Source organism: Amblyomma maculatum, chromosome 1, assembly GCF_055883805.1.
Source record: "Amblyomma maculatum isolate TAMU_Amacu chromosome 1, ASM5588380v1, whole genome shotgun sequence".
NCBI classification, from domain to species: domain Eukaryota; kingdom Metazoa; phylum Arthropoda; class Arachnida; order Ixodida; family Ixodidae; genus Amblyomma; species Amblyomma maculatum.
In genome coordinates this window covers 176,185,491-176,200,897 of record NC_139344.1, presented here as the reverse complement: position 1 = coordinate 176,200,897, position 15,407 = coordinate 176,185,491, and the positions used below count along the sequence as shown (strand labels likewise).

The window sequence follows — 15,407 nt, the reverse complement described above, 5'->3', positions numbered from 1 at the left end:
TTGGGCAAAAATTCAGATTAAAATGAACAAAAGTAGATACAATGCCGCAATACATGTCATATGCTTGTCGAGCGTTTGCTGAGCAACAGTGTTTTTTAATATAAAGACTCCATTCACGTGTGTAGCACGCTGACAGGATGCCGCTGCAGCATCTACCGTCTGTAATCTTTCATTTAGGGGCTGCACTCACCACGAAACCCGCGGGCGACAGCGCGAAACCAGGCAAAAGCCACCCGCCGCTACTGAAGCAGATGCGGAGCGATGATGATGATGATGATTATGTGGCAATCCCTTTGCATCGGGGGGGCGCGCGATGTGCACCCTAGCCGTTTACATGACATAAGTCTTAGCATCTACACACACATAGCCACACACAGACCACTTAAACACAGTCGGGGGGTGCGTTCGCTGGAGTCACCGAGTTCGCCTTCGGCTTGCGCTGCTGAGTCGACGCGCCCCTTGCGGCGGCGGAGAGCGTGACTCAAGGAGAAAAGTTCCCATTGTTCACGCGGCGATTGAGAAGGCCGTAAGAAAGAGCGCGCGCTCTCTCTCTCTCTCGAGACCGGCCGTGCCGATAGACGGCTCCTCCCGAAGACAGCCAGTAGGGTGCCTCGACGGGAGCGGCTAAAACTCGCCATGAATAATGCCAGTGTTGCCTGGATTTTTGCTGGACAGCCGCCCTGAATCCCTAGCAATCCCTAGGTCGGATTGTCCCTAGTTGAGGGCACGGCGTGCCGGCGGGCCACCGCTCATCGCCCGCCACCCACCCTGCTTGGGGATGCCGCCGGTGCCGCGGCGGCGGTTTGGTGCCGTGGCTTTTGTTGTAGTAAACGAGACTGTGCCTGTTGCACGGACGGGTGCGATCGAACTGACTGGTGTGCGCGCCATGAACAACCCTGGCACATCTGCTGCGGCTTCGGTACAGAAAGGTTAGTGCCCGGTCTGTGAAAATATTTTAGTTGTGGACAAAGCATGCCAATGAAGGTGCCGCCATGTTCAAATTTTAGCTGCCAGTTTTGCGTGCAATGTTCGTGGTTATATGCTGTCCGCTTACCGTTCTTATTTGTCACATACTGCAGGGATTTGTGCCAAGGTATGCACTTGTAGCACGCGCCAATTTAGCACTGTTGAAGGCGAGCACTGCACTGTCTTATGATGCTGCTAACTGGCGCTTGATGCTTTGTCTTCTATCAACCAGATACTCACGGCACTCGTCAGTGATTAGCTGCTTAGGGCGACGAAGCTCATTTTATGCTTTTTACGTTCTTGGCCCCGATTCTCCATACGCTGTTCGTTTTGATCACATCCGGGTGAAGTACTTGCCTATGATATCGCTCGAGCATCACTAGCTTGAAACTAGTGATACATATTGAGCACCAAAAGCTCGAAACTAGCACTGAACCTTTCACAGCTAAAAGCGGCAGCTATATGGATGATATTCTGCGTACCCTTGATGAAATTTTGCCTAGTTTGCGTCGGGTACGACAAAAGGATAAGCTCTGTTGAGACAACAGAAATGATAACGTAAATACCGTTTAGACAACTCCATTGTAGCACGGAGACCACGTAGAGGTGCTTCGAAGTAATGAACTCGCTACTGAACTCCCCTTATGTGTGTGTGATTTTTTTTTTCCTGTACCTTTAGTTTCTTACACTCCTTACTAGAGCCCTGCACGGGTTGGATTTTCCAGCCCCTTCCCTGGCTCACGTTTGAAGACCATCCCGGATCCATGGTTCCAAGCCCATCGGCAATGATTAATGGCCCGGACCCGGCCTGCGCTTCCACGACAGGGCCTGTGCCAAGCCTGCAAAGTAAGTCTGAACAGGCGCCTTAAAAATGTATTGCTTAACTAGCACATAACAATAAATCAAGATGAGAGACAAACCTTGCAAAATATTCTTGGTTGAGAAGGGCACAGTTAAAGCACCGACAGAAGCAAAGGCATGGTGAAGAATATTTTGACAAGACATTTTATGTAAAGCTATCTAGCACAATGTACATTTAAAAGGTGTGGATTATGGGCATTTTAACTATGACTCCTTATAAGCAATTGGCTCTTGGTGCAAGTTCTTTGCTTAATCACCTACAAAAATACTGCCCCTGGCAACTTTGCCCCAGGAACATTAGTGGGCAAGGGCAGAAAAAACCAAAATTTACATATTCATTGAAGAAATCACAGCCACATTGTCACATCTCTGTGGAGACGAAAAGCGGTAGCGTCTGTTCATTTTGCATGTATATGTTATTGGATATGTAAAGATTCCTAAAGCAATAAGCTCTTATCCTACAGCATTTATTGTAGCGTAGAGACATTCTTTGGGGGGGGGGGGGGGGGGGGGGGGGGGGAGTCAGAATTTTTATGAACAGATGGCTGCCTGCCGAGCAGTCAATTGAAGGTCCTTGTCCAGGGGCTGTTATAAGGCTTCAAATGTCCAGCCGTTAGCGGTAACACAAAGGTTAGAAGCTACCCTCTTGCTCACTGATTTCTGAGAAATCCTAAGCTGATGGTGTTGAGTACTTCAGTAGGCACGTGCTTATGCAAACGGGCTGTGTCATGCATGACAGGTTACAGCACTTCATAACACCTCCATTGTAGTACAGTTCGCTATCGAGTTTTGAGCCTTTCCTTTTTAACTTTTTTCACTTGTGTCATTGAATGCAGCCCGGCATGTTCGTACTAAATTACTTGGACAAAACACCGAGTGGCACTGATTAAACTCTGTTTACAAATGAGCTTTCTCTCATTCTCTGTCAACATATGTACTAGTAGTGGTTTATTCATAAACCACCGGAATGATTTTAGTGCTGGAATTCCATCTCCAAAAGAAGCCATACACAGCTTTACCCAGCCTGGCCTCGTTCCGCCACTGCAAGCTGCAAGCCCAGGCCTGCATGTCAAGCCCGAGCCAGGTCCAGACCCATAAAAACGGCAATTTTCCAGCCCGGCCCAGGTTTTCGGGCTGCCCGAATTCATGCTCTGCTCCATACACTGTTGAAATTATTTGCCGAGAATAAGTTCTCAGCAGGCAGTACTTTGGTAATCTTTGTTAGGAAGAAATTACATGCCATAATTTTTTTGCCCTGGAAACTTGGGCGATATCTGGCTTACACGACTACCTCAAAAATATCACCCAGACATGTCCCTTGCCTGCAGTCGCTTGCTGTACAAACAGCATTGCAATTTATTTGCTGACACTATGGCGCATGTAGTACGAAACAAAAGGAGGTCATTATTTGCTAGAAGATGATTGTGAAAGTATGAAAAATTTCAGTCACTGCTATTTTCATGGGAAAATGTCGCATGGCCTTGTATAGCCAATTAGGGCCAATTGACGAGAAATTTTTGCTCAAGATTTCTGCCAGCAGAGTAGGCACTGCTGTCATTTCTAATAGCTATTTCGTTGTTCATTCATTTGCAGCGGCACCAACATGTTCTGTTGTCTGTGTTTTGTGCGCCCATATTCTGTTCGTTGCTTTAAAACATTTCTGGGTAAGTGCAGTCGAGACCGCGAGCATAGTGTTGGGTGAATTCACCAGGCGGCATGACAAAAGGAGGCAGTGTGGTGTAGAGGAATCCACTTGCGCCAAAGACAGAGACTGCAACCATGCCAGACAGGTTGCCAAGACATCGAACGAGAAGCCAGACTAGCATATTGCCGAGAAGCTTACCAAATGCGGAATCAAGCCAAGACTGAAGCGGCAGCTACAAATGCGGCACCGGCCGATGGCTAATGCTTTTGACTTGGTTCAAAGAGAGCTGAACCTCTGCAATATTTAATATTTCATAACAAAGGCTTCAAAGATTTGCCTCAAGTGATTCCAGGTAGCCCTGCATTCACCTTTGTCACGGATACACCTGCAAGAAACAAATAGTGGTGCGTAATTGCTCCAAGCGATGTTCTCTTTGTTTTCCTTTTTAACTTGATACCATAAAAAGCACCCTGTGTGGCAGCACCTGCTGACTTGGTCATGTCATGTAGCCTTGTGTTGTCACACAATCTGACGGACAGTCATTGCAGTGCTGCGTCACCTTCCTGCCACTTGCCAGATACATGCCCATAATTTTTCATGGATGCCAGATTTTCTGCAGTATGGGACCCATCACAATATTTTTTGTTGCCAGATTCCAGTAGTGCAGTGTTTCGTGACTTTTTTGTCACTTGTCCGGCAGCAAGACACATTTATTGCCGAGATATTTCGATTTGAAGTTGAAGAGGTCTGTTTTCCTTCCAAGGGATTTAGACTTGGGAAAATGATGCAAACGATGGTGTAGACATAGACTCCGTGATTCTTGATGCATAGCGAGCAGTGCAATCTAGCAGCAGCTGAAATTAAAGCTACAGTTCGCCAAAGCCGTCTATTTGTTTGCACCAGGCATAGATCTTGAGCTTGACTGCAAAGTTCTCGCAGTCAAGCTCGCAGTTAATTTTTGAAACAAAAATTAACAATTCAAACATGCAACCATAATACATGTTAGGCAGCCTCCGGGATCCCTTGCATGTCATTGTGCATGCATCTGCGATTTCTGTATTTCTGCAATGCCTGCATTTCTGTTCTCTTTTTTCTACCTTATAAGAGTTTTGTTTTCAGTGAAAGTGGTGTTTTTGTGATTAGGAGCCAGTATACCATCGCTGCAAGCCTACTTTTTCTTTCAGTGTTCCTTTAGCACTACTTGCAGGTCTACTGCAGGTCTACTGCAGGTCTTTCGTATTGCACTCTGAACAATTTTTCACCCATGCTTTTCATTAAGATTTTCGAAGCATGATGGGTTGTAGCGAATGGATTTGATTGCACCTGAAAACTTCCAACACAAATTGAGAGCGTGTAATTTCTCTTTTTTTTTTTTTGCTCACTGCGTGTTCTTTGCGAATGATGAATTTGACCACTTGCTTCACGAGGGAAGGCTCGAGGACGTTGAAGCTACTTCGATTGCCCGTCACTAGGCACAGTTATAGCAGTCTCGTAGCTCACTGGGTGCATGAGGTATTTGAGGTTACTACTCCTTATCGCCATAGACACCAGCAGGCTCAGCATATGTATCTAGGCATGCGGCTTCTTGTTGGTTGACCCCTTATCATTTATACTGCGCAGTTTGTTGCATAATGGAAGCACAAGTTGACACAGGAAATGAAACGCCATGCAGTCCTCATCGCACTGGCCGTGCGCCACAGCGACTTGGAAATTGCCAACTTTCTGAATGTTGCGAAGCCTTTCGTTAACAAAGTGCGGACAGAACTGATGTGCTGTGACGCTGTGGCGAAAAGGAAAAAGCACAGTCAGCGGTCAGACGTCGTCAGAACACCTGATTTTCTTCAGAGGCTGCAAGTCATCGTGAGTGACAACCCAGAGAAGTCAATGTGGGACACTGCAAAGGAGCTCGATGTCGTAGAGTCAGCTGCCAGGCTTGCTGTGCACGAGGACGTGAGGTACCATTTCTGTGTCATGAGGAGGCCGCAATTCTTTTCTGGTAAAGGTCGGGAGAATCGTCTGCTCTGGTCCAAGCGCTTGCTAGGCAAGCTGAAGAGCCTGGAATGCTTTTTTTTTTCTTTCAGATGAAAAGAACTTCGATCAAGACCAAAAAGCTAATTGCCATAATGAAAGATGGCTTTACGGAAGCGCTAATGAGGTGCCGACAGCATTGCAGACAAAATTTCTGTTTGTGATGGTGTCAGCAGCCGTCGGCAACAAGGGTGATGTCATGCTGCCATACTGTTTTGCAGAAGGACTCCGCGTTAATGCTGCCGAGTACGCAGAGGTGCTTGCCACCGTTGTGAAGCCCTGGACTGATACTGTTTCGAAAGGAAAATCTTGTGTCTTTCAGCAACATTCGGCTCTCGCCCACACCGCCTGCGTCACCCACGAGTGGCTGGCCAACAACTTCCAATAACCACATCACTCCCAACTTGTGGCCTCCTAGTTGTCCAGATTTGAAATCACTGGCGTCGTTGAGAGAGAAGCCGACAAAAGGCCACATAATACAAAAAACTCTTAAGGTCGCCACTGCGAACTCAATGGGCAGTACCTCTAAGAACCACCTGATCCGTGCATGCAGCCATTTCCGAAGCCGAATTGAATTGGTTATTGCTGCAAGTGGCGCATTCATTGAGTAATGTGAAAATAAACAGTAAGAGAAATATCTCCTAAAGTTTGGTGAAAATATATATATATTTGCTGGAGATATTCTCTGCCTGAAGCCGACATTGCATCCTCAAATGCCTCGTGCACCCGGTATATTGCAAGATATGTGGCTCGAAAGTTCAGGCACAAATCAAAATGTAGTACTTATTCTGTATTTAATTTTGAGCAAATTATGTGTGCAAAAAAACAAAACAAAAAAAAAAAAAAGAATTCATCTCAAATTTTGACCACCGAGGTCTTCTTTATACGTCTGCAGAGCTTGCAAAGCTCGTAAACACGCTGGAAAATTCGATTTCTTTAAATTATTTATTTCATTTCAATAATTGAGATTAAGACAAGCAACATTCATAATTTTGCGATGTTTTTGAAAAGCCCAGATGTTCCCGAGCCTGGATATTCTGCCCATGACAGAAAAATTACCCTTCGCATAGAGAAGTTCTACGTCTAGATGAGGTTCTGTTTTTATATGAAGCCACTAAACTAAGAGCAGAGCTCTAAACCAGAGCAGATAATGCACCTGAAGGTGAGGAGATGGAAAAAATTATATTCTAGGGCTCTGTTTAATGACCCTGCCCGCGTCTTGTGTATTATTTTCAAATTTAGCAGCTTAATCATTCACGTGCTCGTAGTTCAGTGACATTTTCATATAATTCTGTAGTGTTTCTTATGTTGGTACCATATGCTTGAACTATTTATATTCACTTAAAGGGGTCATGACAGCTAAAATCTGAGCATAAACTGATTATTGCATTTCACTCCATTCACATAAATTATAAATCCTCGAAATTTGAGATTTCAGTGCAGTAGATAGTTTATAATGATTTTTTATTATTAATAGCGAAAGCAGCTTTATGGTTTGGCAACCTTGGGCGCAGACGTTACACGATATCATCCCCATGCTTTCTGCTATTCATGGTGACTGCGGCACTCTTGCATGCATGCCGTGGATTGTGGTCACTAAGAGCCTTTTTCTTTCTTCAGCAAAAATATTTCATTCGCATATTATTTTTACTTTGGCAAGCCTTCACTATAGTGTGCAACCTTAGCGATCCTTGGACTTGTTTTGGGCTTCGTCTAGAGATTGTCGAGAAGGCCAAAATAGATGTGCTCATGCTGTATTATTTAAGCATACAATCTGAAGCACATTATTCTTACGTTTTGAGAGTTAGCTTGTTTAGCAACAAGCACTCCCATATATAAAAAGGCACATGTCCAACGTTTCCTTCCTGGTCTTAAATCAGTAACCAATCAGCAACACAGTTGATATGAATCGAAGTTCGGTTTACATTCGGCTTCTGTTTTGGTGAGCAGTCAAGGTCGACAAGTCTCGTTCTGAATGAGGCCAATTTGGGAAAGCGACCCACCGTTTGCCTTTGCAAGTGTGAACATCGGTCAGTCTGAGCGGTTCCTTAATCGCACACCCTTTGCAATCCTCAATCGTGAATGGGCCTTTAAACTGCACGCTGGTCACATGTTGGTTACAGTCAGTGTGCAGTAAAACATCTTCAGAACACAGCGGGCCTGTTTGTAAGCAGCACAATTTCTGCTGCCAAGAAGGGTAGAAAGGCCTTTATGACTTATTGGAGATTTAATTGACCACATGCTCTGAAGTTTCTTCAAAAAGCCGATATTTCTGCTATAAAACATTAACATTTCCGCTCCATAGCTGTTTCAGCACGTCTGTCCTGCTTTCTGCTCCATTTAGCTGCTCCAAAAAGCATATTTGCTTGCTCCAAGAGCTGCTCTAAACACCTATTTTGGCCACGCACACATGGTACTGCTTTTCACGAGCCCCTGTCCAAAAGTGCTGGAAGAAGACAATAACGATGCTATTTTGGGGCCTACTTCACGCAAATTCAGCACTCAGACTTCGACTACCTTGAAGGAAAGTCATCCTTGCCACTTAAGAGTGTTCAAACGTGGACTTGCCTCCCTTGCGCTTTATAATGGCGTTCGCACCCTGACCGCCTACTTACTTGTCCCTGTGGGCCTTCTCGATGAAATCCTACAGGCCCCTCATGATGAGCCCACAGCTGGGCGTCTAAACTTTATTTTACTCTCAGTCGCATTCAGGTTAAATAATATTGGCCCATATTGGCCTCGTCTATCTGCTAATGTCACGCACTATGTCAGGAGTTGCTGTGACTGCTAACGCCACCGAACACTGCTAACAAGACTGCAGGATATACAACCAAACCAATCACTTGCGAGGCCATTCCAACAGATCGGCATGGACTTACTAGGTCATTTCCCGACATTGACATCTAGCAACAAGTGGATAATAGTAGCAACTGACTACCTGACTCGCAACGCCGAAGCAAAGGGCCAAAGGCTTCTTCAGACTAATTATCGTTGTAGAAAGCGAGAAGCACATCATATCTGTCGTGTAAAAAACCCACTTCTCGTTGTCCGTGGCATTGTCCTCCTTGCATGCATTAACAGTCAGTCGGCCTGAAAGTTAAGCCGATGTAACTAGTTTCTCGCTTTAATGTCAGCACAGTAGCCTGCCGCGCTGTTGCTGCCGGCTAGGAGCGGAGAAGCAGGTCAACTCCATTCCACCTTGTGTATGGCAGGGAGCCCGAAAATTCCAAAAGCACTGTGGAATCTACACTGCAGAAGTGCGAAAGGCTGAGCGTTGCTGGTGCACACGGTGCATCCGTTTGCTCTCATTATCATTATTAACTAAATGCACCGTTATCATTGCTAATGCCGTCATTGTCATTATCACTAATTGCAGCGTCATTGTCAGCGCTACTATCGTCGCATGTGAGACAACCGCAAGCTTGCCTTGCAGCGCCAGCTGAGCACTTCGCCATAGATGGTCCAGCGAGGTATACAAGTACATCGTACTCAAGTGCTCCAACACCAGATGGATGCTTTGAACGCGAAGGTTGGCATAGGAGTACGGAATTCCACAAGCCGGCCTGTTGGAGATATTCCAGCTTGCGTGGAGAGAGCAGATCCATAACCAGGTTTGAGAAGCAGAAATGAAGAGATGGCACAGCGAAGCACGGGCAAAGTCATCCCTGGCGGTGGACTCCAGCACAAAACACACGATCGCTAATGAGAACATCTATGACAACACACGAGACAGCGGACGGCAGCGGGTTACTCTGCGAGGCACGGAGTGGTTTTCTGCGCACAAGTGCTCCGAGTGCGACGCAGCCGATAAAACCATACGGCATGTTGTGATCAAGTGCCCGAAACTGTGGCCCTCCCCCCCTACAACTGCGACATCAGCACTGATGGAGACTCTTTCGACAGCACTTGGTCTGCAGTCGATGTCACCACCCAAGGAGCACACCCTGGGTAGGGCAGTAGAGGTGACAAAGCACCGCCTTGACTGGTGGCGTAAACGAAAAGATTGTTGAAGGACTCCCCCTTTTCCTTCCTCATTTCTTTTTTCTGGACTTTTGACCAATGCACAGCAGTTGGTATAGTTTTTGTTCTTTTTCTACTCCTTTATTTATTGGCCTAATGAAGAACTCTGTGATCCCTCGCTACAAAGGGGAGTGGCCGCATCAGCATCACGCAGACAAGGAGAATTATGATGTGTGTTTTAACTCATCCTCATGATAGACAAGGGCCCGCTGGGGTGGCGCAGTGGTTACGGCGCTCGACTACTGTTCCCAAGAATGCGGGATCGTAACCGGGCTTCGGCGGCCGCTTTTCAATGGAGACGAAACCAAGGCCGCCTGTGTTCTATGTGATGTCAGTGCACGTTAAAGAACCCCAGGTGGTCGAAATTTCCGGAGTCCTGCACTACGGCATCTATCATAGCCTGAGTCGGTTTGGGATGTTAAACCCCGCAAACCAAACCAAACCAAATCACTGTAGACAAGATATATGTGCAGTTCACGATCCCGGGTGTGGCACAGTTGGTTAAAGCTTAGGCTGGCTATGCGAGGGATGCAGGTTCGATTCCCGGTGGATGCAGGATTTTTACCTTTCCGATGACATTAGTTTCGGTTTCAGGTGATGTAATTTGATCGAAAGCTATATTGTGACCGAACGAACGCCGACAGTATGAGCCATTAAAGCGCAGCTGCATCACTTTTCGAGAATTCTGCGACATTCAAGAATTTGACTCTCCATAAGCTGTCGGTAATGCTTGCAAAGTGTTTGTGTGCTATCTTTAAAACTGATGAAGTAATCAACGATTACAATTCGAGCTTCTCCTCACAGCACTGAAGGACTGCGTAGAAGCTCGATGATGACATCACGGACGGTAATATTTTTTCTTTACGTTACCTTCGCCCACATCATGCGGTGCCTTTTTTGATGCCATCAAACAATATTCCTGGGCCTTCAATTTTGGTAGCCTTGTTTTTACTTCTTCCAACCAAGCCATTCTATGCGGGAAACATACTGGTGCCGTCAATGATGTCATTATGTGCCCCCCAAGCGTCGCTGTGTGGTGAGGAGAAGCTCGATAGCTGAAGCAGTTTAAATCGCTATTTGCGCCATTGTTTGAAATGCTAGCGCGAAGATATCTTGCATGCTTAACCTGAAAGCTGTAATCATTTGATTCCTTGAAACTCATCAAAATCTACAACTGGTGCAGTTCCCCTTTAAAGGCTTTCGCCTTAATACAGCACTCGATGTCATGCTGATGCCACATGTAACGGAAAAGGACAGCCTCAGTGTCACTGCCTACCTTCAGCGTGCAGAAGCAGCCCGACTCGCCCAGTTGCGCATAAAAAGCCAGCAAGGCACCAATGCCTAACGTAACCTACAATGACAATGAAAATTACAAGCTAGGATAGGTTTGGATGCTGAATCACCATCGTGGATTTAATGAAAACTATAAATTTTACGCTGCTGTTTCCGCAAATCAAGTTCACTCATCTAGATGAAATGGGCTATGGAATTGTCCCCAGATGTTACTGACAGTACCCCAGGGGTGATACATGTCCAGAAATTGTATGTTGTGTGCCTAAAGCCCTATTATAACTGATGGACACTATTTATATTTTGCTTGATGTTTATTTTTGCCTACCTTTCTATTCAATGTAGAGCATTGGGCCGATGCTTCTTTGAGGGGGAAGTCATACCGCAAAGCTTTTTTTTTTTTTTTTTTTTCACGCTTTACGCCACCTGGACGCAGCTTTTACTCATTTTGTTGTACAATGATGAGATTTACCTCGAATGATTGCCACAACACAACACTGCTTCTACATTGTTCTTGATCATTGTACTTGGCAGGTTAACATGTTGCCTTTAAACTGAGCACTGGGCATTCTGTTGTTCGATGACCAGTGCCTTTGTCGTGATTGGCACCTTGTTGCAACGAAATAAAAGTGAATCCAGTGTGCAGATAATGCTGTCAAACAGAGTACTGAGTTCTTTTTGGCTGATAGTAAATGATGGAATAAGAACACATGGTTGCAAAGAGCATATGTAGGCTCTTGAAGACGTTACCTGTGCTCCTTCTGCCATTAGCTTGTTAATCGGTGTGATGAACCACTAGTTTAAGAAACACTATCACCAACCAAATTATTTATTAGAACCCAACATTTCGCGACCAACTCGGTCCCTTCCTCAGGGGCGACAAGTTCGAGGCCCGCAGTAGCAGGCAGCGGCCTATGCTTAGCCGATCTGAAGAAGAATGGCTATACACGCGCCTTTATTCCAATGTGCTTTCCGCCGTCGAGCTTGCAGGACAAGAGGGTCGGTCAACACGGAAACGACGAAGTGCCCTCGCATTGTGCTCCCATACGTGGCGGGCACCAGTGAGGCGCTTGCACGCATCCTGCGCAAACACGTCTGTGTGTCGCACAAACCTACTTCAACAGTCTGCCGTTTTCTGCCGCTACCAAAAGACCGTATTCCTAGAGAAAAATAACCAGGCGTTATTTATAAAATCTCGTGCTCAGAGTGCTCTGCCTCTTATATCGGCGAAACAAAAAATCTGTCTGCGCATATTGCAGCACAAAAATGACGCCCGGCAATTGAACTCGAAAAGCAACCCCCCTCGCCGAGCACTGCGAATGCGCCGACCACAAAATCGCCTTTGGCGAGGTGAACATACTTGATGTGGTGGAGACCAACCCTTTCAAAAGACGTCGCGTCTTTTTTCGGTTCATCCGGCTGACAGCTGCAGCAGTGAACAGGAATCTGGGGACGCTACCCTGGCTCTGCTACACAATTGGACTTCGCCACGTGTGCCTGCTACTGCGGGCCTCAAACTTTAGTCGCCCCTGAGGAAGGGATCGAGTTGGACCCGAAACGTCGGGTTCTAATAAAAAATTTGGTTGGTGATGGTGTTTCTTAAACTTTTGTTTCAAGTACCCAACCAGGCGGAGTTACACCGAAGATGTTCTCGTTCAAGCCTTTCCAGTGACAGGCATCGTAAAGAACCAATGAGTGCGGAGGACAAGTCTATTTGCCATGTTTGAGCCTAGTCAGAGCCTCTATGAAGGCACACAAAGGACAACTTGATAACTCATTTTGGATATGTTGACATTCATCCAGCAGTAGTTATGGCTGACTGCATGGCAGTGTAGCCTAGCCTCTGAAATCTGCTTCCAAAAATTGATGTCAACATACGCAGTTTACTTGTGCAATCCGTTGGTGTTGGCAATACCTGTACTTTTTTTTTTATTTTGTATTTTCCAGTCTACAAGAGTTCTGTTTCTTGCTGTCTTTTTTTGAGACTCACTTTTGACAACTTGGAAAATCTTTCTTTTTGCAGAGTTCAAAGACTGGAAGGACCATATGGAAATCTGTGAAGTGGCTCATTTTGTTAGTGGCAGGAATGGCTCATCTGCATACCATGCAGGTTTTTGCAAATGCACATCTGTTTGTTAGCCGACTTTGAAAAATAAGAGGGCTAAGGAACCTGTTCCACATCATGTTCAAAATAGGCTGTGCTTATATGCCTAAGCTGCTTCTGACATTGCCATGGTGCTTTTGATTTTGTATACAAATGCTATCTGAATAAAAGGTGCCTACGTATCTTGTATGTTTAATGAACTCAAGCATGTGATGGCTCACATGCATCACATTGTTAATGATGGTCCCCAAGATACACAGCATTTAATTGATGCTAATTATATGGAGTTAGCTGCACGTTAACCCGGTAACCGCCAGATTAACTCCCGAAAAACATACTAACATCGGCAGGTTTAGTTGTAATGTTTTTCATACCATTCTAATTCTAAAAAGTTTCCTTCATTAGTAAAGCATGCTGTCACTTCGCCATCTTTGTTTTGTTTTTTTTACCAGTGTACGCACATCGCAAACGGGGTCAGAGTAACTGTCAGGTACAAATTCTAGATTGTCAGCGAAGCTGCTGTCTGAACTACTTTATGAAAGAGCTCTTTTTTGTTGAGGCATCACCGCCACCGGCACTCTTTGTGTGTGGCACTATCATAAAATGACTTTTGTCATGCCAAAAATGTGTGCTAAAGACTGAAATGCGCATTTTTTTTCCATGGATAACTATTGCTCTGTAGAGTTGAAAATGCAATCAATGTATTTACCAAATCTATTCCTTTTTCATTGGCAGTGCAAGCAATGTAAGAGCAGGTTGGACAAGTGCCACTTGTCACTGGCAATACTGGCACAATTGCCAATGACAAATGAAGCTCTGAGATAAAGGACTAAGCCAGCATATGGTTTTGTGGATGCGGAAAGTTATGTGTAGTTAGTCAAGTTTGTACACAGTCGTCTGAAAGATTCTCAACATTTTTACAATGATTATTGCAGACCTGCAATGAGACACTAGAATGTTCACTTTTACATAGAAAAGTGATGCTGCTTCAATAGAGGCAATATGCGAAAATGCCCGTATGATATGCAGCAGTATTAGTAGTGCACAATAAAGGTTCCCAAGAGGCTAAAATTGTGGCCCTCCTACAGCCTGGAAATAAAACCCCATATACTTTGCTGATATGCACAGAAATACTGCCTTTTGATAACTAGACATACGCTGCACCTACCTCCACCATCTGTGCTTGCCTTGGATTGCAATGCCTTATGTAACGTGCACAAAGGGATTGTACATTATTTTGCAATTAATTTCGCATATACATTTTGGTGAACTGTCTGCAGCCACAGGGCCTGCTTTTGAGCTGCATAGATTTTCTCCTTATGGAAGTTTACAGTTGACAAGCGTTCTGTTCGGTTTATGGGGTTTAATGTCTATAGGCTATGAGGGATGCTGTAGCGGACAGCTCCAGAAAATTCTGACCACCTGGGTGTTTTATGTGCACTGACATCGCAAAGTACAAAGCCGCCTTGCATTTCGCCTCCATCAGCTGCCACCGCAGCTGAGAGTAAACCTGTATCCTTGGGATCGGCAATCAAGCTCTCTTATCACTGAGCCACCACAGCAGGGTACAAGTGAACATGGCTGAAAACAGATCTACGGCATGAAAAGTTTTCCCAGCTGGTGTACCTGTAGGCAGGTGCAGAAACATTTTTCAGGTGCAGAAACATTTTCTAGAAGATTTTGCCTGGCAAACAAGCAACATTTGTGCACAACCTGCGCTGTGTGCAAGGAGGCTGCAGTGACAAAGCCTCAAGCTTACTCAAGCTGTTGCTTCAAGCTTACTCAAGCTGTTGGGCTGTTCCTAATTCGTTAGCATTGTGCAAATTATTGCAGTGCAAGCTTGCCAGCAGGCTAATGTGCATCATTTTAACCCGCAACCAAGCTTGAACAAAACTAGCCAGGGTTCTTCAATAAATTTGCATTTCGGAAACACCCTGGAGCCTGAAAGTTGCAAGGAATGGCGATTTGTAAATGGCTTTTTTCAGCTGCACAGTGCCTTCAATAAGCTCAAGCTTATGACACTATTTGGCAGTAAAGTCTTCTACTGGCCTGATTGGTGCACTACCCACAAAAAAGCATTGGCACTCGTGCTGAGCAGGTCTAGAACAGCAGATGTTAAATGGTTCACAGGGCAGAGCACAAGCTGCTTTATTCTAGGTGTAGGAAATTACCAACATTACAAAATAGAGAGAGGGTACGTACACAGGACAGGAAAGGAAATGGCTGACTAAATATTCTCAGCCTGTGGAGTCATCTGTCTGTTGGGTCAAACGCTATGCAACCACTAGATAATTCCATTCTTAAAAGCTTGGGCTCGCCTCATGACAATGGCATTAATATTTTTCTATTTTGCTGCATTAAATAGCCGTATTGCTGACACAAGCTGCAAGTCTGCGAAGTGTTCACTAGACAAACTGCTTTCAAGCAATGTAAACAGTGAACGCCACTACTACCGTTCCACTAGCACAAGCAGCAAGCATCGGTGCCGGAGAG

At 45.3% G+C, this 15,407-nt stretch overlaps 1 long non-coding RNA gene across 4 annotated transcripts; it reads left to right on the top strand.

Moving 5' to 3' along the window:
- The first annotated feature begins 634 nt into the window (after window positions 1-634).
- LOC146204951 (uncharacterized) lies at window positions 635-13,096 on the top strand. Of its 4 annotated transcripts, none has more exons than XR_014704091.1 (3): window positions 635-929; window positions 1,646-1,812; window positions 12,834-13,096. It is a non-coding gene; the product is annotated as an uncharacterized LOC146204951 (long non-coding RNA). The 4 variants fall into 4 exon arrangements; XR_014704092.1 differs by having other exon boundaries at window positions 636-929; window positions 1,692-1,812; XR_014704093.1 differs by lacking the exon at window positions 635-929 and adding an exon at window positions 1,116-1,524 and having other exon boundaries at window positions 1,692-1,812.
- Window positions 13,097-15,407: the final 2,311 nt, after the last annotated feature.